This window comes from Schistocerca gregaria, chromosome 3, assembly GCF_023897955.1.
Source record: "Schistocerca gregaria isolate iqSchGreg1 chromosome 3, iqSchGreg1.2, whole genome shotgun sequence".
Classification (NCBI taxonomy): Eukaryota; Metazoa; Arthropoda; class Insecta; order Orthoptera; family Acrididae; genus Schistocerca; species Schistocerca gregaria.
The window spans coordinates 26,603,095-26,622,265 of record NC_064922.1 but is presented as its reverse complement, the minus strand read 5'-3'; the positions used below and the strand labels follow the sequence as shown (position 1 = coordinate 26,622,265).

The 19,171-nt window shown below is 47.9% G+C and overlaps 10 non-coding genes across 10 annotated transcripts; all 10 read right to left on the bottom strand.

Moving 5' to 3' along the window:
* Nucleotides 1–7,722: 7,722 nt before the first annotated feature.
* Trnar-ucg (transfer RNA arginine (anticodon UCG)) lies at nucleotides 7,723–7,795 on the bottom strand. Its single transcript has one exon. It is a non-coding gene; the product is annotated as a tRNA-Arg (tRNA).
* A 1,441-nt stretch (nucleotides 7,796–9,236) lies between these two features.
* Trnar-ucg (transfer RNA arginine (anticodon UCG)) lies at nucleotides 9,237–9,309 on the bottom strand. The gene has a single exon. It is a non-coding gene; the product is annotated as a tRNA-Arg (tRNA).
* A 1,442-nt stretch (nucleotides 9,310–10,751) lies between these two features.
* Nucleotides 10,752–10,824, bottom strand: Trnar-ucg (transfer RNA arginine (anticodon UCG)). Its single transcript has one exon. It is a non-coding gene; the product is annotated as a tRNA-Arg (tRNA).
* A 1,439-nt stretch (nucleotides 10,825–12,263) lies between these two features.
* On the bottom strand, nucleotides 12,264–12,336 carry Trnar-ucg (transfer RNA arginine (anticodon UCG)). The gene has a single exon. It is a non-coding gene; the product is annotated as a tRNA-Arg (tRNA).
* A 1,432-nt stretch (nucleotides 12,337–13,768) lies between these two features.
* Trnar-ucg (transfer RNA arginine (anticodon UCG)) lies at nucleotides 13,769–13,841 on the bottom strand. Its single transcript has one exon. It is a non-coding gene; the product is annotated as a tRNA-Arg (tRNA).
* A 504-nt stretch (nucleotides 13,842–14,345) lies between these two features.
* Trnat-agu (transfer RNA threonine (anticodon AGU)) lies at nucleotides 14,346–14,417 on the bottom strand. The gene has a single exon. It is a non-coding gene; the product is annotated as a tRNA-Thr (tRNA).
* Nucleotides 14,418–14,755: 338 nt separating this feature from the next.
* Trnak-cuu (transfer RNA lysine (anticodon CUU)) lies at nucleotides 14,756–14,828 on the bottom strand. Its single transcript has one exon. It is a non-coding gene; the product is annotated as a tRNA-Lys (tRNA).
* Nucleotides 14,829–15,280: 452 nt separating this feature from the next.
* Trnar-ucg (transfer RNA arginine (anticodon UCG)) lies at nucleotides 15,281–15,353 on the bottom strand. The gene has a single exon. It is a non-coding gene; the product is annotated as a tRNA-Arg (tRNA).
* A 1,447-nt stretch (nucleotides 15,354–16,800) lies between these two features.
* Trnar-ucg (transfer RNA arginine (anticodon UCG)) lies at nucleotides 16,801–16,873 on the bottom strand. Its single transcript has one exon. It is a non-coding gene; the product is annotated as a tRNA-Arg (tRNA).
* Nucleotides 16,874–18,318: 1,445 nt separating this feature from the next.
* Nucleotides 18,319–18,391, bottom strand: Trnar-ucg (transfer RNA arginine (anticodon UCG)). Its single transcript has one exon. It is a non-coding gene; the product is annotated as a tRNA-Arg (tRNA).
* Between the last annotated feature and the right edge of the window lie 780 nt (nucleotides 18,392–19,171).

Sequence of the window (19,171 nt, the reverse complement as noted above, 5' to 3'; positions counted from 1 at the left end):
TCTCTGGGCTGTGGATTCGTGAGGGTTGTCGTGTGTCAAGGAAGGACGTTAAACTCCCGTCATGGTAGGACGTAAAACGCCCCCAACCCAGGCGAAAGCAAAGGGTGCATGGCGCAGGGGTAGCTGCGTTACGGGAGACACTCCACCTGTCTCCCTTGAGTTGAGCCCGGTGGTCGGGCGAGGGTATGAGGGTGAGCCTCACGGCTTTCCTGGGGCCCTGCAGTCCGGCTGCCGACGTTCCTCACGTCCTGGACGACGTTAAATGTCTCCCAACCCAAGGCGAAAGCAAAGGGTGCATGGCGCAGGGGAAGCTGCGCAAGAGGGACACAACATCTGTCCCTGGGGAGGGGAGGGTCGAGTGGGGCTGCTCGGGGGTGGGTGATGGCGCTTTGGCGACTCCCCACCACTGGGTAGCTTCTGCTCCCCTCCCCTCCCCTATTTTTACGCAGGGCACAGACCATCAGGTGCCCCGCATGCTGGCGACCTCTTTTGTCGGCGTGGGACCTCGGCGCGATTCGGCAAGGGTGCTTCGCCGCGCCTCTGGGTAACCGAGGCGTGGTCCGCCAAACCCAGATGGTGGTGACATCGTCTGGGCCAGGTTAGCTGGGTCCAGACCGCCGAAAGACTGGGTGACCGGCCCGCCACCTGAGTAGGAGCGGGTCCTTGGCCGAAAGGTGGAAGCTCGGGCGAGTAGGCGGCGAAGGGCGAGAAGTGCATCCGCTTCTCCGGAGTGCGGGGTGCACTTGCCGGTGATCGCTGGGTGAAATCGTCGATGAGGAGGCCGCTGAAGAGGACCAGTGCGTTGGAAACGGTGCGCTGAACCTGACAGCTCAGGAATGCTCTTGACCTAGGGGCGAGGTTGGTGAGCGAGCTGCAGTCTTAGTCCCCCCCCATGCCAGAGGAACCGGTCCGGGGAAAGAGACGGGTTCCCAACCCCTTTTTTTTTTCGCTTGTCAAATAATGATGATGGCTACAAACGAGACAAGCGATTTGAGTGCGCCTGCGAGGCTTTCGACGCTAGCTGATCCCTCGCCACAGGAAGGCCTGGGTCAGGCAATGGTAGAATGCAGCATGGAAAGGCATCTCAGATTAAGCCAGTTCCTGGACCACAACGTAAAGAACGGTAAAATTAGTCAAACCGCGGTACAGGCATTGAAAAACGAGTTGGCGGCATGGGCAATAGCCAACGCCAAACTCGAAGGACGACTAGAGGAGCTCGAAAGAGAGAATGAAAGGCTCCGGAAACAGCCAGCTAGGACATGGGCCGGGGTCGCGGCGCAAGCTGCACCCAAGGCTCCCACAACTAGAGAAACTATCGTCAAAGTGTCCAAGCGGCCGGAAACAGCGGTCTTTTTGAGACCAATGCCTGGCCAGAACATAAAGAAGGTCCAAGAAGTCTTTGCGACTTCAGTCAACCCAGTTAAGGACAAAATTAAAATTAACAGGATTAGGGCTACTAAGAATGTAGTGATTGTAGACGTTGCCACTGAGGAGGACAAGAACAAGCTTTTGGCGAATCAACAGCTATGTAAGGCAGTCAGATGTGAACCCCCCCGTAAGAAGAACCCCTTGGTCATTCTTTATGATGTGCCAAAGTCCATAACGGACGAGGACCTGTGTAAGACGATCTATGAGCAAAACTTTGACTCAGAAGGCAACATGGAAACTTTCCTAAAAGACTTTAAACTTAGGTTTAAAACTGGGCCTAAGGATAAAGATACAGTCCACCACGTAGCAGAAGTCACAGGATCCCTATGGAGGAAATTGACAGCTATGGGCAGGGTATACATAGGTTTTCACTCTGTTAATGTCAAGGACTACCTTGTTGTCCCCCGGTGTCAGAACTGTGGGGATATTGATCACATACACAAATACTGTAGTAGGAAACCTGCTTGCTCCAGATGCGGAGAGGAGGAACATATGAGGAAGGAATGTAAGAAGTCCGTGGTGTGCATTCCCTGCACACGGAGAGGAAAGAAAACCTGTGGTATGGCAGGAAGAAACTGCCCGACCTACAAACTGCTAGAGCAGAGACTCATATCCCGAATTGACTATGGCTGATGCTGGTAACATAAGAAGGACGAACATCAAAAGGAAGTCTCCCAGCAAAAGAAAAAGGGACGCTGGAAGGGCAGAAAGGTTTAATAAATTTTTGAAGTCTCTAAAACAAATGCAAGAACGAAAAGCAACGATGATTGACTTCAGTACACAAACTGACTCTGATCCGAGATTCGAAGAGATAAGAGAAATAATGCACGAAATAAAAGAAATTGAGGTAATTGTAGACGACTTCTGGGCTGCTAGTGAGTCTCCACCCTCAACATCTCCAGCTCCTCACTCAAAATTAAACCCTGAAGCTGAAACTTTCGTCTCAAAGCTTGAATTAAAAGGGACACAGGAAGTAAAAATGGTTGATCTTTGTATTCAAACAGAACCTGAAGAAGAAAATGAGGAGCATGACGGAAAAGCAGTTAACCCAGGCTCACAGCCTCAATCTTTACCCAGAAGGAACAGCTCTGCTCCTGTCCCAGGGAGTCTTCCAACTTTTACCCTGCAAGACAGCACAGTCACAAGCACCACTACGAGCACAAGTATGGCACAGCTGCAAGACGATAAACCGGCTGTAGGAGCGGACCCAAGACGGATCTATCCCAACTTGGAGTTCGCGATGCAGCTATCGCGTCTGGAGCAACCAGCGATCCTCACTACAGCTTTGAGGCACGTCGTATGCGTAGGTCATGAACATGGCAGAATGGTCACCTTCACGGCGATGGAGGCTGTAGATAGAATACAGCTGAAGTCAGTGAATCTTCCCACTGATTTCGGAGCCCTGCGTGACCTGGTGAAGAAAGTATTTGAGAGAAGAGGTGAAGAATTCAAGCTGGACGAAATTTATGCACAGGCTGTCCTAGCTAATGGTAGAGTAGCATTCGACTTTAACAAATCATGGCCTGAATGTTACTTTCACACTTATTTTCCTTAATGACAACCCTAAATTCAATCACGGTAGGGCAGCTAAACACTCATAATAGTCGGTTGGTCATGCAGGAACTCCGAAAAGTAGTGGAGGAGAGGAGACTAGATGTACTCTGTCTACAGGAGCCATACTACTGGGCCGGGCAAATATCATTCATGTCGAAAATATGGCAAACCATCTTTACAGGAGAGGAACCAAGGGCGTTAATAGTAATAACAAATAAGGCCCTCAGAGCCACAAAAATAGCGCAACTCTCTGATTGCCACTGTAACGTCATCGAGTTGCAGTCACCCGCCGGGATATTATATATTGTTAATATGTACTTTCAGTACGGGGGAAATTTCGAACATTTCATAGAACATCTCTCTAGGGTAATGATGGCGTTACGTGGGCGTAAGGTAATAGTCACAGCAGACATGAACGCGAAATCCCCCCTATGGCACAGCGGCACCAGGGACGAAAATGGTGAAAGGGCAGAGGAAGCAATAATGGCGTCACAGCTGGTGGTAGTAAATAAAGCAGGGAACCCCCCCACCTATGCAGGAGGAGGGGGACAAGGCACCAACATCGATGTGACGTTAGCATCACCGAATGCTATAAACCTCATCCACAGCTGGAATGTGATAGAGCACGCTACCACAAGCGATCACAACTTGATTACTTTTTGCGTAGGAGATGTAGAGTGCCGCTGGGACCTGGGGTGGGAGATTCAATATAACTTTCACAAGACAAATTGGGAATGCCTGGCTCAGGAGTGTGACGTTCCTCCGTTGCCTGAGGGTGGCCTGGATGTCGACAGGTACGCCGAAGAACTGGTAGGCTCCATCGTTAGGGCGGTAAAGGTCGCCGTGCCAACCAGGAGGAGGGCCGTGGCGGCCTCACCATCACCATGGACTGCCGAACTGGAAGGTATGCGTCGGTCTGTTAGACGGGCGAGGAGGTACTACCAGCGAAGTGCCGTCTGGCAAGAGAAGCAATACTGGCTGCAGCGCTACAGAGATGAGAAAGAAAATTTTCAAAGGGAATTAAAGGAAGTAAGAACAAGGAGTTGGGAGAAGTATGTGCTAAATCAGCTCGATACCGATCCCTGGGGAATACCCTACAAACTCGTAAGGGAAAAGGTTAAATCCCCCGCGGTTCTCTCGACCATCCGAGATGGAGACCGAGTGACAGAGTCGTGGAAGGAAACTGCTGAAGTTCTCCTGCGCACTCTGCTACCGGACGATGATGAACATGATGATGATGACTCTCAAAGGCAAATCCGCAGGGAGGATTCTCTAGAATATACCAATAATACTAGAGTGTACCCTTTCTCTGAAGCAGAAGTCGCAGCACATATCAAATCATTAAAGAAGGGGAAGGCGCCAGGACCGGACGGCATTGTAGCAGAGGTGGTACAGTTCCTCGCCCCACAGCTGGTGGCTCCTCTAACGCGGCTCTTCAATGAGTGTCTCACAGCTGGGAAATTTCCGAGAGTATGGAAGACTGCAAATGTAGTAATCATACAAAAAGGAAAGGACAAGGACCCTATGGATCCCAAATCCTATAGACCTATATGCCTGTTAGACACCATGGGGAAGCTGCTGGAGAGGCTGCTGGCGGACAGACTGACCGCACATAGGATGCTGCGTGGAATGAGTGACAGGCAGTTCGGCTTTAGGCCGGGGCGATCAGCGTCTGACGCAATCGCCCTGGCGGCTGAGGTCTGTGGCTCATCCACGCACAAGTATGTCGTAGGCATCATGGTGGACATCAGTGGCGCCTTTGACAACCTCTGGTGGCCCTCGCTCTTCTCACGTTTGCGTGAGATGGAGTGTCCAGGGCCCCTGTATGGCTGTCTGAGGAGCTATTGCATGGACAGGGAGGTCTGGCTATCATCGCCTAGCGAGAGAGTAAGTAAGACCTGTACGAAGGGGTGCCCCCAGGGATCGGTCCTGGGGCCACTCTTTTGGGACGTAAACATAGAGCCCCTGTTAGTCAGGTTACAACAATGTAGAGATGTGCTAGACGTGATAGCCTACGCTGACGACCTCCTCCTGCTGGTAGGTGGCCGTAGCCGAGAAGACTTAGAGCCAAAAGTGGAAAGGTCAATGCAAATTCTCCAGGAATGGTGCCGAGAGGCAAAAATGAGAATTGCACCACACAAATCAACATATCTTTTACTAAAAGGCAGTCTGATAAGAAATCCAACTATCAGGATTGCGGGAGCCCCAGTTCTCCGGCGACGCGAAGCTAGGTATCTTGGAGTAATAATAGACGAAAAATGGAATTACGCGACGCACATAGAAATGATTGCACAGCGCGCGATAGAAATCCTTAATAACTTAATAAACATAGGACATAAAAGATTTCACTTACCCCCCCACCTAATAAAATTATATCATAATAGTATTCTGACTTCCTTAGTAGGGTATGCCAGCGGGGTCTGGGCACACAGGCTCACGAGGGTGGCGCCTGCCATGGCCGTGAGGAGGGTGCAGCGAAGTATGCTACTAAGATCTGCTGGGGCATACAGAACTACTCCTGGGGGGGCGTTACTAGTTATTATGGGATTATGTCCCCTTGATATAAAAATTAGGGAGCAGGCAGCGTGGTATTGGGTAACAAAGGGGAAAGTTGAAAAGACTAGGGAAATCATGGGTGTGCAAGTAGGGGACAAATACGCAATCAAGAGAAGGGGGGAGGAACTATGGCAGAGTCAGTGGGAAGGGGAAGGAACTGGGAGACGAGTTTTTGAGCTACTTCCAGATGTTGCAGAAAGATTAAAAATGGGATACTTTCAGCCAAGTAGGGGTCTGCTGCACTTCCTGACAGGACATGGGCCATATCCGGCATACCTTTGCCGATTTGGTAAACAGGCGACACCAGCGTGTGACTGTGGTGCTCCGGAAGGAACTCCCGAACACGTCATCTACAACTGCACGTTGTATGATGGAGTGGCAAGTGAACTTAGAGCGCAACTTCCTAGCCAAGATACATATACCTTGCTGCGGCGTGCCGACACTTTCAGAGTCCTCAACAGTCTGGCAAATGAGATCTCGATGAAAGTCATGAGGGACTTTATTAGGGCAAGGAACTAATCAAGTACCAAACCGAACTTGACCGAGTTGCACCTGCACTACCGCCAGGCGCGGATCTGGCCAGCCATTTCATGGCTGGAATCCGCCGCGTCTTCGGACAAGGATGGCAGGTGCACTACCCGGAATTGGAATTATCGCACAACTATTTTTTGAGTAGAAAGTAGTTTAAGTAAGAACTAGAAATACTAACATACTAACAAGGTAGGGACTGCAGTGAAGTTAAAGTCGTAGCCAGCCCAGTGCCAGGGGCACGCCCACTGGGGTTAGCTCGGTGGGCAGGCTAAATAACAGTAGGTTTGTATGCATAACTTCTGGCACATACTGTAACACTGCAGATCACACTAGAATAGTCATGTAAGGTAGTCTAACAAGTAACTTATTAATCATGCCCGTAGTTAGTGCCACACAAGTAATACACTGCCAATTAGTAGTTTGTAATAAGGACCCACTAATTATTTGAGGTGGTGGGTTAATAGTATGGGAATAGTTTCTTGTATTTGACTTTTTGTATCATACTTAGTTATATATTAAGATGTTGTATAATTAAATTAATGTTGTATTATTAATAAAGTTGTTTTTTTTTTAAAAAAAAAAAAAATGCTTTATCAGCGCCATTCGCCTTAATCACATCTGAGAGTAATTCTTAATAAAACGCCTCTCGCTAATTGTTCGCCATCACAGATACTGTTTGCTATACGGCCATGACGCGCAACTGATTTCCAAAATTCGTCTTCCTCCTGTAAGGATGGAACTCACGACTCCTGGTTTACTAGACCAGTACTCTACCACTGAGCTAAAGAGGCGCGGCCTAGCGGAACTTTTGCGTACTTCGCCGCACGGTCGTCTGAATCATCAGACTTCAGCTGACAACACTTCATATTTTTGACTAATATTAGCAGCTATGGCGACCCATTACTGCTTGGCTACACATCTGACACGTAGCCGATGTTCTCTCCAAACAAAATCACCTGCACTTCAGAACATGACTTTCACACATGTCTACAAAATCACCTTCACCTTCAAATACAGTTTTCTTGCGACTGATGGAGACGTAGGCAAATTTTAAAGTTGCTATTTCCATTACATCACGTTAATCAGAAAATCGGTAATTTACATCTGCAGCGGAGAAAAATTCCGTTCCGCCCAGGGTAGGGCTCGAACCCACGACCCCATGATTAAGAGACTTATGCTCTACCGACTGAGCTAGCCCTGCTGCCTCGTTGGGTACCTGCTGGGTAGCAGATCACACAGTACTCGTTTGGGTTGGTTGGTCCCATACAGAATCTCTCCATGCTGCCTAATGTTTTCCTAACGTCACACTCGTCACGTACTTCACTTTTATTTCATAATCATTTCTGAGAGGTAAAGGAATTGCATGACAATCTGCAGAGCTAGCGGCGTCAAAATTAACACACATACTTGACGTGACTCAAAAGCCGAACGAGTTACTTTCCGACGTTGTTTTAGATGTGCAAGTGCCAGTCAAACCTCACGGTGAGGGCACTCTGCCGACCATTTCGCTAGTTAACACCGGTCTTCTTGTGTGTGTTTCAAGCTCAAGACCATCTCCAAGCACAAAATGGTCAACAGCAACATTCAGACGGTTTCGTACTGCACAATTGCTACATTAAAACGGTATGTTTGTTTCTCAGAACTGGAAAAATACGACCGTGACAGGATTCGAACCTGCAATCTTCGGATCCGAAGTCCGACGCCTTATCCATTAGGCCACACGGTCACTGACGACCAAGTATAACTTATATACGATTCATCTCGAAACGCTCACACCCCCTGAGGAATTGTGTTTTCGTTCCACACAGCCGCTGCCCCTTACTCTTTCCCACCCATTCGTTACATTCAACCTCTTACGAGACCGACCAAACATAGACAGGAAAACAAGACCACACACTTTGCGCAATCGGAATCGATGGCAGGGTGTCCCTCGCCGCATTTGCTACGATGGCCATTTGCTACTTCTGCAGAAGCGGCGGCGGCGGCGGCGACGACGACGACGACGACGACCGCGAAAGGCTCAGCGATTTGTGAGAAATACATCTATAAAATGTAATTCACACTGCCCCGTCCCACCTTATGCCGTACCGCTTTGGCAAATGCTTTATCAGCGCCATTCGCCTTAATCACATCTGAGAGTAATTCTTAATAAAACGCCTCTCGCTAATTGTTCGCCATCACAGATACTGTTTGCTATACGGCCATGACGCGCAACTGATTTCCAAAATTCGTCTTCCTCCTGTAAGGATGGAACTCACGACTCCTGGTTTACTAGACCAGTACTCTACCACTGAGCTAAAGAGGCGCGGCCTAGCGGAACTTTTGCGTACTTCGCCGCACGGTCGTCTGAATCATCAGACTTCAGCTGACAACACTTCATATTTTTGACTAATATTAGCAGCTATGGCGACCCATTACTGCTTGGCTACACATCTGACACGTAGCCGATGTTCTCTCCAAACAAAATCACCTGCACTTCAGAACATGACTTTCACACATGTCTACAAAATCACCTTCACCTTCAAATACAGTTTTCTTGCGACTGATGGAGACGTAGGCAAATTTTAAAGTTGCTATTTCCATTACATCACGTTAATCAGAAAATCGGTAATTTACATCTGCAGCGGAGAAAAATTCCGTTCCGCCCAGGGTAGGGCTCGAACCCACGACCCCATGATTAAGAGACTTATGCTCTACCGACTGAGCTAGCCCTGCTGCCTCGTTGGGTACCTGCTGGGTAGCAGATCACACAGTACTCGTTTGGGTTGGTTGGTCCCATACAGAATCTCTCCATGCTGCCTAATGTTTTCCTAACGTCACACTCGTCACGTACTTCACTTTTATTTCATAATCATTTCTGAGAGGTAAAGGAATTGCATGACAATCTGCAGAGCTAGCGGCGTCAAAATTAACACACATACTTGACGTGACTCAAAAGCCGAACGAGTTACTTTCCGACGTTGTTTTAGATGTGCAAGTGCCAGTCAAACCTCACGGTGAGGGCACTCTGCCGACCATTTCGCTAGTTAACACCGGTCTTCTTGTGTGTGTTTCAAGCTCAAGACCATCTCCAAGCACAAAATGGTCAACAGCAACATTCAGACGGTTTCGTACTGCACAATTGCTACATTAAAACGGTATGTTTGTTTCTCAGAACTGGAAAAACACGACCGTGACAGGATTCGAACCTGCAATCTTCGGATCCGAAGTCCGACGCCTTATCCATTAGGCCACACGGTCACTGACGACCAAGTATAACTTATATACGATTCATCTCGAAACGCTCACACCCCCTGAGGAATTGTGTTTTCGTTCCACACAGCCGCTGCCCCTTACTCTTTCCCACCCATTCGTTACATTCAACCTCTTACGAGACCGACCAAACATAGACAGGAAAACAAGACCACACACTTTGCGCAATCGGAATCGATGGCAGGGTGTCCCTCGCCGCATTTGCTACGATGGCCATTTGCTAATTCTGCAGAAGCGGCGGCGGCGACGACGACGACGACGACGACGACGACGACCGCGAGAGGCTCAGACATTTGTGAGAAATACATCTATAAAATGTAATTCAGAATGCCTCGTCCCACCTTATGCCGTACCGCTTTGGCAAATGCTTTATCAGCGCCATTCGCCTTAATCACATCTGAGAGTAATTCTTAATAAAACGCCTCTCGCTAATTGTTCGCCATCACAGATACTGTTTGCTATACGGCCATGACGCGCAACTGATTTCCAAAATTCGTCTTCCTCCTGTAAGGATGGAACTCACGACTCCTGGTTTACTAGACCAGTACTCTACCACTGAGCTAAAGAGGCGCGGCCTAGCGGAACTTTTGCGTACTTCGCCGTACGGTCGTCTGAATCTTCAGACTTCAGCTGACAACACTTCATATTTTTCACTAATATTTGCAGCTATGGCGACCCATTACTGCTTGGCTACACATCTGACACGTAGCCGATGTTCTCTCCAAACAAAATCACCTGCACTTCGGAACATGACTTTCACACATGTCTACAAAATCACCTTCACCTTCAAATACAGTTTTCTTGCGACTGATGGAGACGTAGGCAAATTTTAAAGTTGCTATTTCCATTACATCACGTTAATCAGAAAATCGGTAATTTACATCTGCAGCGGAGAAAAATTCCGTTCCGCCCAGGGTAGGGCTCGAACCCACGACCCCATGATTAAGAGTCTTATGCTCTACCGACTGAGCTAGCCCTGCTGCCTCGTTGGGTACGTGCTGGGTAGCAGATCACACAGTACTCGTTTGGGTTGGTTGGTCCCATACAGAATCTCTCCATGCTGCCTAATGTTTTCCTAACGACACCTGTCACGTACTTCACTTTTATTTCATAATCATTTCTGAGAGGTAAAGGAATTGCATGACAATCTGCAGAGCTAGCGGCGTCAAAATTAACACACATACTTGACGTGACTCAAAAGCCGAATGAGTTACTTTCCGACGTTGTTTTAGATGTGCAAGTGCCAGTCAAACCTCACGGTGAGGGCACTCTGCCGACCATTTCGCTAGTTAACACCGGTCTTCTTGTGTGTGTTTCAAGCTCAAGACCATCTCCAAGCACAAAATGGTCAACAGCAACATTCAGACGGTTTCGTACTGCACAATTGCTACATTAAAACGGTATGTTTGTTTCTCAGAACTGGAAAAACAAGACCGTGACAGGATTCGAACCTGCAATCTTCGGATCCGAAGTCCGACGCCTTATCCATTAGGCCACACGGTCACTGACGACCAAGTATAACTTATATACGATTCATCTCGAAACGCTCACACCCCCTGAGGAATTGTGTTTTCGTTCCACACAGCCGCTGCCCCTTACTCTTTCCCACCCATTCGTTACATTCAACCTCTTACGAGACCGACCAAACATAGACAGGAAAACAAGACCACACACTTTGCGCAATCGGAATCGATGGCACGGTGTCCCTCGCCGCATTTGCTACGATGGCCATTTGCTAATTCTGCAGAAGCGGCGGCGGCGACGACGACGACGACGACGACGACGACCGCGAGAGGCTCAGACATTTGTGAGAAATACATCTATAAAATGTAATTCAGAATGCCTCGTCCCACCTTATGCCGTACCGCTTTGGCAAATGCTTTATCAGCGCCATTCGCCTTAATCACATCTGAGAGTAATTCTTAATAAAATGCCTCTCGCTAATTGTTCGCCATCACAGATACTGTTTGCTATACGGCCATGACGCGCAACTGATTTCCAAAATTCGTCTTCCTCCTGTAAGGATGGAACTCACGACTCCTGGTTTACTAGACCAGTACTCTACCACTGAGCTAAAGAGGCGCGGCCTAGCGGAACTTTTGCGTACTTCGCCGTACGGTCGTCTGAATCTTCAGACTTCAGCTGACAACACTTCATATTTTTCACTAATATTTGCAGCTATGGCGACCCATTACTGCTTGGCTACACATCTGACACGTAGCCGATGTTCTCTCCAAACAAAATCACCTGCACTTCGGAACATGACTTTCACACATGTCTACAAAATCACCTTCACCTTCAAATACAGTTTTCTTGCGACTGATGGAGACGTAGGCAAATTTTAAAGTTGCTATTTCCATTACATCACGTTAATCAGAAAATCGGTAATTTACATCTGCAGCGGAGAAAAATTCCGTTCCGCCCAGGGTAGGGCTCGAACCCACGACCCCATGATTAAGAGTCTTATGCTCTACCGACTGAGCTAGCCCTGCTGCCTCGTTGGGTACGTGCTGGGTAGCAGATCACACAGTACTCGTTTGGGTTGGTTGGTCCCATACAGAATCTCTCCATGCTGCCTAATGTTTTCCTAACGACACCTGTCACGTACTTCACTTTTATTTCATAATCATTTCTGAGAGGTAAAGGAATTGCATGACAATCTGCAGAGCTAGCGGCGTCAAAATTAACACACATACTTGACGTGACTCAAAAGCCGAACGAGTTACTTTCCGACGATGTTTTAGATGTGCAAGTGCCAGTCAAACCTCGCGGTGAGGGCACTCTGCCGACCATTTCGCTAGTTAACACCGGTCTTCTTGTGTGTGTTTCAAGCTCAAGACCATCTCCAAGCACAAAATGGTCAACAGCAACATTCAGACGGTTTCGTACTGCACAATTGCTACATTAAAACGGTATGTTTGTTTCTCAGAACTGGAAAAATACGACCGTGACAGGATTCGAACCTGCAATCTTCGGATCCGAAGTCCGACGCCTTATCCATTAGGCCACACGGTCACTGACGACCAAGTATAACTTATATACGATTCATCTCGAAACGCTCACACCCCCTGAGGAATTGTGTTTTCGTTCCACACAGCCGCTGCCCCTTACTCTTTCCCACCCATTCGTTACATTCAACCTCTTACGAGACCGACCAAACATAGACAGGAAAACAAGACCACACACTTTGCGCAATCGGAATCGATGGCAGGGTGTCCCTCGCCGCATTTGCTACGATGGCCATTTGCTACTTCTGCAGAAGCGGCGGCGGCGACGACGACGACGACGACCGCGAAAGGCTCAGCGATTTGTGAGAAATACATCTATAAAATGTAATTCACACTGCCCCGTCCCACCTTATGCCGTACCGCTTTGGCAAATGCTTTATCAGCGCCATTCGCCTTAATCACATCTGAGAGTAATTCTTAATAAAACGCCTCTCGCTAATTGTTCGCCATCACAGATACTGTTTGCTATACGGCCATGACGCGCAACTGATTTCCAAAATTCGTCTTCCTCCTGTAAGGATGGAACTCACGACTCCTGGTTTACTAGACCAGTACTCTACCACTGAGCTAAAGAGGCGCGGCCTAGCGGAACTTTTGCGTACTTCGCCGCACGGTCGTCTGAATCATCAGACTTCAGCTGACAACACTTCATATTTTTGACTAATATTAGCAGCTATGGCGACCCATTACTGCTTGGCTACACATCTGACACGTAGCCGATGTTCTCTCCAAACAAAATCACCTGCACTTCAGAACATGACTTTCACACATGTCTACAAAATCACCTTCACCTTCAAATACAGTTTTCTTGCGACTGATGGAGACGTAGGCAAATTTTAAAGTTGCTATTTCCATTACATCACGTTAATCAGAAAATCGGTAATTTACATCTGCAGCGGAGAAAAATTCCGTTCCGCCCAGGGTAGGGCTCGAACCCACGACCCCATGATTAAGAGACTTATGCTCTACCGACTGAGCTAGCCCTGCTGCCTCGTTGGGTACCTGCTGGGTAGCAGATCACACAGTACTCGTTTGGGTTGGTTGGTCCCATACAGAATCTCTCCATGCTGCCTAATGTTTTCCTAACGTCACACTCGTCACGTACTTCACTTTTATTTCATAATCATTTCTGAGAGGTAAAGGAATTGCATGACAATCTGCAGAGCTAGCGGCGTCAAAATTAACACACATACTTGACGTGACTCAAAAGCCGAACGAGTTACTTTCCGACGTTGTTTTAGATGTGCAAGTGCCAGTCAAACCTCACGGTGAGGGCACTCTGCCGACCATTTCGCTAGTTAACGCCGGTCTTCTTGTGTGTGTTTCAAGCTCAAGACCATCTCCAAGCACAAAATGGTCAACAGCAACATTCAGACGGTTTCGTACTGCACAATTGCTACATTAAAACGGTATGTTTGTTTCTCAGAACTGGAAAAATACGACCGTGACAGGATTCGAACCTGCAATCTTCGGATCCGAAGTCCGACGCCTTATCCATTAGGCCACACGGTCACTGACGACCAAGTGTAACTTATATACGACTTATCTCGAAACGCTCACACCCCCTGAGGGATTGTGTTTTCGTTCCACACAGCCGCTGCCCCTTACTCTTTCCCACCCATTCGTTACATTCAACCTCTTACGAGACCGACCAAACATAGACAGGAAAACAAGACCACACACTTTGCGCAATCGGAATCGATGGCAGGGTGTCCCTCGCCGCATTTGCTACGATGGCCATTTGCTACTTCTGCAGAAGCGGCGGCGGCGGCGGCGACGACGACGACGACGACCGCGAAAGGCTCAGCGATTTGTGAGAAATACATCTATAAAATGTAATTCACACTGCCCCGTCCCACCTTATGCCGTACCGCTTTGGCAAATGCTTTATCAGCGCCATTCGCCTTAATCACATCTGAGAGTAATTCTTAATAAAACTCCTCACGCTAATTGTTCGCCATCACAGATACTGTTTGCTATACGGCCATGACGCGCAACTGATTTCCAAAATTCGTCTTCCTCCTGTGAGGATGGAACTCACGACTCCTGGTTTACTAGACCAGTGCTCTACCACTGAGCTAAAGAGGCGCGGCCTAGCGTAACTTTTGCGTACTTCGTCCGTACGGTCGTCTGAATCTTCAGACTTCAGCTGACAACACTTCATATTTTTCACTAATATTTGCAGCTATGGCGACCCATTACTGCTTGGCTACACATCTGACACGTAGCCGATGTTCTCTCCAAACAAAATCACCTGCACTTCAGAACATGACTTTCACACATGTCTACAAAATCACCTTCACCTTCAAATACAGTTTTCTTGCGACTGATGGAGACGTAGGCAAATTTTAAAGTTGCTATTTCCATTACATCACGTTAATCAGAAAATCGGTAATTTACATCTGCAGCGGAGAAAAATTCCGTTCCGCCCAGGGTAGGGCTCGAACCCACGACCCCATGATTAAGAGTCTTATGCTCTACCGACTGAGCTAGCCGTGCTGCCTCGTTGGGTACCTGCTGGGTAGCAGATCACACAGTACTCGTTTGGGTTGGTTGGTCCCATACAGAATCTCTCCATGCTGCCTAATGTTTTCCTAACGTCACACTCGTCACGTACTTCACTTTTATTTCATAATCATTTCTGAGAGGTAAAGGAATTGCATGACAATCTGCAGAGCTAGCGGCGTCAAAATTAACACACATACTTGACGTGACTCAAAAGCCGAATGAGTTACTTTCCGACGTTGTTTTAGATGTGCAAGTGCCAGTCAAACCTCACGGTGAGGGCACTCTGCCGACCATTTCGCTAGTTAACACCGGCCTTCTTGTGTGTGTTTCAAGCTCAAGACCATCTCCAAGCACAAAATGGTCAACAGCAACATTCAGACGGTTTCGTACTGCACAATTGCTACATTAAAACGGTATGTTTGTTTCTCAGAACTGGAAAAACAAGACCGTGACAGGATTCGAACCTGCAATCTTCGGATCCGAAGTCCGACGCCTTATCCATTAGGCCACACGGTCACTGACGACCAAGTATAACTTATATACGATTCATCTCGAAACGCTCACACCCCCTGAGGAATTGTGTTTTCGTTCCACACAGCCGCTGCCCCTTACTCTTTCCCACCCATTCGTTACATTCAACCTCTTACGAGACCGACCAAACATAGACAGGAAAACAAGACCACACACTTTGCGCAATCGGAATCGATGGCACGGTGTCCCTCGCCGCATTTGCTACGATGGCCATTTGCTAATTCTGCAGAAGCGGCGGCGGCGACGACGACGACGACGACGACGACGACGACGACCGCGAGAGGCTCAGACATTTGTGAGAAATACATCTATAAAATGTAAATCAGAATGCCTCGTCCCACCTTATGCCGTACCGCTTTGGCAAATGCTTTATCAGCGCCATTCGCCTTAATCACATCTGAGAGTAATTCTTAATAAAACGCCTCTCGCTAATTGTTCGCCATCACAGATACTGTTTGCTATACGGCCATGACGCGCAACTGATTTCCAAAATTCGTCTTCCTCCTGTAAGGATGGAACTCACGACTCCTGGTTTACTAGACCAGTACTCTACCACTGAGCTAAAGAGGCGCGGCCTAGCGGAACTTTTGCGTACTTCGCCGCACGGTCGTCTGAATCATCAGACTTCAGCTGACAACACTTCATATTTTTGACTAATATTAGCAGCTATGGCGACCCATTACTGCTTGGCTACACATCTGACACGTAGCCGATGTTCTCTCCAAACAAAATCACCTGCACTTCAGAACATGACTTTCACACATGTCTACAAAATCACCTTCACCTTCAAATACAGTTTTCTTGCGACTGATGGAGACGTAGGCAAATTTTAAAGTTGCTATTTCCATTACATCACGTTAATCAGAAAATCGGTAATTTACATCTGCAGCGGAGAAAAATTCCGTTCCGCCCAGGGTAGGGCTCGAACCCACGACCCCATGATTAAGAGACTTATGCTCTACCGACTGAGCTAGCCCTGCTGCCTCGTTGGGTACCTGCTGGGTAGCAGATCACACAGTACTCGTTTGGGTTGGTTGGTCCCATACAGAATCTCTCCATGCTGCCTAATGTTTTCCTAACGTCACACTCGTCACGTACTTCACTTTTATTTCATAATCATTTCTGAGAGGTAAAGGAATTGCATGACAATCTGCAGAGCTAGCGGCGTCAAAATTAACACACATACTTGACGTGACTCAAAAGCCGAATGAGTTACTTTCCGACGTTGTTTTAGATGTGCAAGTGCCAGTCAAACCTCACGGTGAGGGCACTCTGCCGACCATTTCGCTAGTTAACACCGGCCTTCTTGTGTGTGTTTCAAGCTCAAGACCATCTCCAAGCACAAAATGGTCAACAGCAACATTCAGACGGTTTCGTACTGCACAATTGCTACATTAAAACGGTATGTTTGTTTCTCAGAACTGGAAAAACAAGACCGTGACAGGATTCGAACCTGCAATCTTCGGATCCGAAGTCCGACGCCTTATCCATTAGGCCACACGGTCACTGACGACCAAGTATAACTTATATACGACTTATCTCGAAACGCTCACACCCCCTGAGGGATTGTGTTTTCGTTCCACACAGCCGCTGCCCCTTACTCTTTCCCACCCATTCGTTACATTCAACCTCTTACGAGACCGACCAAACATAGACAGGAAAACAAGACCACACACTTTGCGCAATCGGAATCGATGGCACGGTGTCCCTCGCCGCATTTGCTACGATGGCCATTTGCTAATTCTGCAGAAGCGGCGGCGGCGACGACGACGACGACGACGACGACGACGACGACCGCGAGAGGCTCAGACATTTGTGAGAAATACATCTATAAAATGTAATTCAGAATGCCTCGTCCCACCTTATGCCGTACCGCTTTGGCAAATGCTTTATCAGCGCCATTCGCCTTAATCACATCTGAGAGTAATTCTTAATAAAACGCCTCTCGCTAATTGTTCGCCATCACAGATACTGTTTGCTATACGGCCATGACGCGCAACTGATTTCCAAAATTCGTCTTCCTCCTGTAAGGATGGAACTCACGACTCCTGGTTTACTAGACCAGTACTCTACCACTGAGCTAAAGAGGCGCGGCCTAGCGGAACTTTTGCGTACTTCGCCGTACGGTCGTCTGAATCTTCAGACTTCAGCTGACAACACTTCATATTTTTCACTAATATTTGCAGCTATGGCGACCCATTACTGCTTGGCTACACATCTGACACGTAGCCGATGTTCTCTCCAAACAAAATCACCTGCACTTCGGAACATGACTTTCACACATGTCTACAAAATCACCTTCACCTTCAAATACAGTTTTCTTGCGACTGATGGAGACGTAGGCAAATTTTAAAGTTGCTATTTCCATTACATCACGTTAATCAGAAAATCGGTAATTTACATCTGCAGCGGAGAAAAATTCCGTTCCGCCCAGGGTAGGGCTCGAACCCACGACCCCATGATTAAGAGTCTTATGCTCTACCGACTGAGCTAGCCCTGCTGCCTCGTTGGGTACGTGCTGGGTAGCAGATCACACAGTACTCGTTTGGGTTGGTTGGTCCCATACAGAATCTCTCCATGCTGCCTAATGTTTTCCTAACGACACCTGTCACGTACTTCACTTTTATTTCATAATCATTTCTGAGAGGTAAAGGAATTGCATGACAATCTGCAGAGCTAGCGGCGTCAAAATTAACACACATACTTGACGTGACTCAAAAGCCGAACGAGTTACTTTCCGACGATGTTTTAGATGTGCAAGTGCCAGTCAAACCTCGCGGTGAGGGCACTCTGCCGACCATTTCGCTAGTTAACACCGGTCTTCTTGTGTGTGTTTCAAGCTCAAGACCATCTCCAAGCACAAAATGGTCAACAGCAACATTCAGACGGTTTCGTACTGCACAATTGCTACATTAAAACGGTATGTTTCTTTCTCAGAACTGGAAAAACACGACCGTGACAGGATTCGAACCTGCAATCTTCGGATCCGAAGTTCGACGCCTTATCCATTAGGCCACACGGTCACTGACAACCAAGTGTAACTTATATACGACTTATCTCGAAACGCTCACACCCCCTGAGGGATTGTGTTTTCGTTCCACACAGCCGCTGCCCCTTACTCTTTCCCACCCATTCGTTACATTCAACCTCTTACGAGACCGACCAAACATAGACAGGAAAACAAGACCACACACTTTGCGCAATCGGAATCGATGGCAGGGTGTCCCTCGCCGCATTTGCTACGATGGCCATTTGCTACTTCTGCAGAAGCGGCGGCGGCGACGACGACGACGACGACGACGACGACGACGACGACGACGACCGCGAAAGGCTCAGCGATTTGTGAGAAATACATCTATAAAATGTAATTCACACTGCCCCGTCCCACCTTATGCCGTACCGCTTTGGCAAATGCTTTATCAGCGCCATTCGCCTTAATCACATCTGAGAGTAATTCTTAATAAAACTCCTCACGCTAATTGTTCGCCATCACAGATACTGTTTGCTATACGGCCATGACGCGCAACTGATTTCCAAAATTCGTCTTCCTCCTGTGAGGATGGAACTCACGACTCCTGGTTTACTAGACCAGTGCTCTACCACTTAGCTAAAGAGGCGCGGCCTAGCGGAACTTTTGCGTACTTCGTCCGTACGGTCGTCTGAATCTTCAGACTTCAGCTGACAACACTTCATATTTTTCACTAATATTTGCAGCTATGGCGACCCATTACTGCTTGGATACACATCTGACACGTAGCCGATGTTCTCTCCAAACAAAATCACCTGCACTTCAGAACATGACT